We start from the raw sequence: 4,989 nt of genomic DNA, 5'->3' as shown, positions 1-4,989 counted from the left end.
CGTCTTCAGCTAGCAGAACGGGACGCACTGAGCACACAAGATTTCGTGCACAAGACGCGGACACCCGCTCCGCTGCCTGAATAGGACCACTGAGAATCACAGGACGTCTCGGACTCACGCGAAAGAGTTTCAAGGACAAAGAGAAGGGCGCGGCCAAGGAAGAAAACACCGGGAGCTGCGCCGACACCCTCTCTCTGACTCGCCGTGTGCATGCCCGTCTTGTCACCAGCGACAGAAACGAGAGGAAACCCTGAAATAGCCTGAACACCAGCCTCTCTCTATACTGGGCCGACCCGGGGACTCCCACTACGGACGCGAATCACCAAATCGGTCGTACGGGCCCACTGAGCGCACGACACAGGGGAATCTCGTTGCAAACACTGCGTGTGCATACGTTGCTCACAAAGCTCAATGGGGTCACAGGCCCTGACCCGCTCAGAGGCACCTGTGTGACAAGACAACAAATGGAACTCGCTGGAATGTTTCTGCTGTCTTGTCATTTTAGACGGACCCACTGAGCGCACAACACAGTGGAACTCTCTGACAAACACTGCTTGTGCGTTAGCCCCAGTAAACAACTCAGTGGGGTCACAGGCCCTGACCCGTTCAGAGGCACCTGTGTGACAAGACAACAAATGAAACTCGCTGGAATGTTTCTGCTGTCTTGTCATTTTAGACGGACCCACTGAGCGCACAACACAGTGGAATCTGACAAAACACTGCTTGTGCATTAGCCCCAGTAAACAACTCAGTGGGCTCACAGGCCCTGACCCGTTCAGAGGCACCTGTGTGACAAGACAACAAATGGAACTCGCTGGAATGTTTCTGCTGTCTTGTCATTTTAGACGGACCCACTGAGCGCACAACACAGTGGGATCTGACAAAACACTGCTTGTGCATTAGCCCCAGTAAACAACTCAGTGGGGTCACAGGCCCTGACCCGTTCAGAGGCACCTGTGTGACAAGACAACAAATGAAACTTTAAAGACGCTGGCATGTACGTCTTGTTTCTGCTGTCTTGGACGGGCCCACTGAGCGCACAACACAGGGGAACTTGGTGCAAACACTGCGTGTGCATAAGCCATAAAACACAAGCTCAGTGGGGTCACAGGCCCTGACCGGTTCAGAGGCACCTGTGTGACAGACAGCAAATGAAACTTAGACGCTGGAATTATTTATATGTTTCTGCTGTCTGTCTACGATTTCAGATTCACACTTAGAGTTTTTTGTCATTAAGTCATAAAAGCCACAAAACCATTTTAATATGACTTTCCAATACTCTTTGAAAGGTCTCTATATTGATAAAATGAGCCTTTTAGCAAAGTAACACTTTTCGGGCATTTTCAAAGTGCTCCCGCTGAGTGAATTTTGTTCTGAAAATCGTGTTCCCGAAAATCTCCGGGCACCCCGCCAACCCCCCCTGCCAGAAATGACAAGTGTCAAATCAGCGGGTCAAACGGCCACCTCTATCCGACCAGGAGCACCCAAATCGCCGCAAATGGCACTTTTTTTTTTCTTCATCGGGACTTCCGACTAGGTTAATGATTTCCCAAGCTGCAACTCATAAACTATGTCCTGAGACACTTGCCAGAAATGACACATGTCAATTTGGCGGTAGCAACTCACTTTCCCAAGCCGGAAAGCATCACCCGAGGCCGGCGTGAAGCGGCCGAATCTTTTCTCACCGGACTTCCGTGATTTGGTTAATCATGTCTCGAAATCAAAAAATGCACATGTCAATTTGGCGGGAGCAACTCACTTTCCCAGGCCGGGAAGCAACACCCGAGGCCCGCAAAAGGCGGCCGAATATTTTCTCATCGGACTTCCATATTTTGGGGGTTGGATTCTCTCCCGCATTCCAGCCCCCTGGCCACGGGTCGCTCATTCACTTTCAGCCCGGGCCTTGCCAATTTGGTTAATCAGTTAGCCATGCACCAGACTCGGCCTCGCCTTTTTCATTTATGGTTAATGATGTGCCCAGGCTGGGACTTAGTCTCTCCAGCAGCCAAAACTTTTCACTGGTTAATGAGGTGCCCAGCCCGGCACTTAGTCTCTCTCCCCAGCAAGCTTACTTGGTCGGCCGACATTTGGATCCATTTTCGGGGCTTAATCGGGTCGAATACGGTCCCTTACGCAAGGGGAGCCGAAGCCCCGGCCTCTGCCAGGCGTCAGGCTGCCGTTTTTTAAGCCCGACCAAAAACCCGAAAATTGGTTAAAAATGGAAATAAATTTCCACCCAAAAAGGGTTAAAAGTCGGTTGGACGGCAGCCCTGGTCGGTCTCTGCAGACCTGGAGGCCCTAGACAGTAATCTGGAAAACAGACAAAGTCTCGAGAAACCACCTCCTACCATTCTCCAGGTACCCCGCCAATCCCCCCTGCCAGAAATGACAAGTGTCAAATCAGCGGGACGGATTTGACTTTTGTGACCGACCGCTGGAACTTTTTTCGGCTACAGGCAGTCAAATTTTTCTCCTTCCGGACTTCCAGTACAACTTTGAACGGCCATATCTCCGCACTCCCGCGTCGGAGCCAAGCCGTTTTTACACCGTTAGACGCGGCTTCCCGTGCCCGTTCGAATGCCGCCCTGCTCGGCGGAAAAGGAGAATTTTTTTATTTTTCGGCCGATTTCGGGAAAAAAAATTCCCGCTCTGAACTCGGATTTTTCGGCTTTAATCGTTTCGTATACGGTCCCTTACGCAAGGGAGCCGAAGCCCCGGCCTCTGCCGGGCGTCAGGCTGCCGTTTTTAAGCCCGACCAAAAACCCGAAAATTGGTTAAAAATGGAAATAAATTTCCACCCAAAAAGGGTTAAAAGTCGGTTGGACGGCAGCCCGGGTCGGTCTCTGCAGACCTGGAGGCCCTAGACAGTAATCTGGAAAACAGATAAAGTCTCGAAAAACCACCTCCTACCATTCTCCAGGTACCCCGCCAATCCCCCCTGCCAGAAATGACAAGTGTCAAATCAGCGGGACGGATTTGACTTTTGTGACCGACCGCTGGAACTTTTTTCGGCTACAGGCAGTCAAATTTTTCTCCTTCCGGACTTCCAGTACAACTTTGAACGGCCATATCTCCGCACTCCCGCGTCGGAGCCAAGCCGTTTTTACACCGTTAGACGCGGCTTCCCGTGCCCGTTCGAATGCCACCCTGCTCGGCGGAAAAGGAGACATTTTTTTTTTTCCGGCCGTTTTCGGGAAAAAATTTTCCCGCTCTGAACTCCGATTTTACGCCTTTAATCGATTCGGAGACGGTCGCTTACGCAAGGGAGGCGAAGCCCGGGCCTCTGCCGGGCGTCAGCCTGCCGTATGTAAGCCCGTCCGAAGCATGAGTTCCCACTTTTGGTTATCCAGTTGTCAATTTTAAAATTTCAGTTAATGAGTTGCCTCCTTGGTTAATCATTTGTCGCTCTGACATTTGGTTATCCAGTTGTCGATGTTCAAATTTCAGTTAATGAGTTGCCTCTTTGAAATTCCAGTTAATGAGTTGGCCCTTTGGTTACTCATTTGGCCCTGTGTCTTTTGGTTAACCAGTTGTCGATGTTCGAAATTCAGTTACTGAGTTGCCTCCTTGGTTAATCATTTGTCGCTCTGACTCTTGGTTAACCAGTTGTCGATGTTCGAAATTCAGTTAATGAGTTGCCTCCTTGGTTAATCATTTGTCGCTCTGACTCTTGGTTTACCAGTTGTCGATGTTCAAAATTTCAGTTAATGAGCTGCTCTTATGTTCTATGATTTCCGACCTTGACAACTCATTAACCAGTGTATCAAACAATGCACCAGGCCATTTGACGACACCAACTCGGTTCCACAAGCGGGAAAGCAGCACCCCAAGCCCCGGTAAGGGGGCCGAATACATTCCCAGCGTGAATTCCGTCCCAAATGTGAATGACAAGTTTTCAGTTAATCAGTTGCCTGCTTGGTTACTCATTTGTCGCTCTGACATTTGGTTAACCAGTTGTCGATGTTCAAAATTTCAGTTAATGAGTTGCCTCTTTGAAATTTCAGTTACTGAGTTGGCCCTTTGGTTACTCATTTGTCCCTGTGCCTTTTGGTTATCCATTTGTCGATGTTCGAAATTCAGTTAATGAGTTGCCTCCTTGGTTAATCATTTGTCGCTCTGGCTTTTGGTTAACCAGTTGTCGATGTTCAAAATTTCAGTTAATGAGTTGCCTCTTTGAAATTTCAGTTAATGAGTTGGCCCTTTGGTTACTCATTTGTCCCTGTGTCTTTTGGTTAACCAGTTGTCGATGTTCGAAATTCAGTTAATGAGTTGCCTCCTTGGTTAATCATTTGTCGCTCTGGCTTTTGGTTAACCAGTTGTCGATGTTCAAAATTTCAGTTAATGAGCTGCTCTTATGTTCTATGATTTCCTACCTTGACAACTCATTAACCAGTGTTTCAAACAATGCACCAGGCCATTTGACGACCCCAACTCGGTTCCACAAGCGGGAAAGCAGCACCCCAAGGCCCGGTAAGGGGGCCGAATACATTCCCATCGTGAATTCCGTCCCAAATGTGAATGACAAGTTTTCAGTTAATCAGTTGCCTGCTTGGTTACTCATTTGTCGCTCTGACATTTGGTTAACCAGTTGTCGATGTTCAAAATTTCAGTTAATGAGTTGCCTCTTTGAAATTTCAGTTACTGAGTTGGCCCTTTGGTTACTCATTTGTCCCTGTGCCTTTTGGTTATCCATTTGTCGATGTTCGAAATTCAGTTAATGAGTTGCCTCCTTGGTTAATCATTTGTCGCTCTGGCTTTTGGTTAACCAGTTGTCGATGTTCAAAATTTCAGTTAATGAGTTGCCTCTTTGAAATTTCAGTTAATGAGTTGGCCCTTTGGTTACTCATTTGTCCCTGTGTCTTTTGGTTAACCAGTTGTCGATGTTCGAAATTCAGTTAATGAGTTGCCTCCTTGGTTAATCATTTGTCGCTCTGGCTTTTGGTTAACCAGTTGTCGATGTTCAAAATTTCAGTTAATGAGTTGCCTCTT

This window comes from Somniosus microcephalus, unplaced genomic scaffold (assembly GCF_052327205.1).
Source record: "Somniosus microcephalus isolate GS21.2 unplaced genomic scaffold, FLI_Smic_1.0 scaffold302, whole genome shotgun sequence".
NCBI classification, from domain to species: Eukaryota; Metazoa; Chordata; class Chondrichthyes; order Squaliformes; family Somniosidae; genus Somniosus; species Somniosus microcephalus.
The sequence above is the reverse complement of the archived record's forward strand: the minus strand, read 5'-3'. Positions refer to the sequence as shown.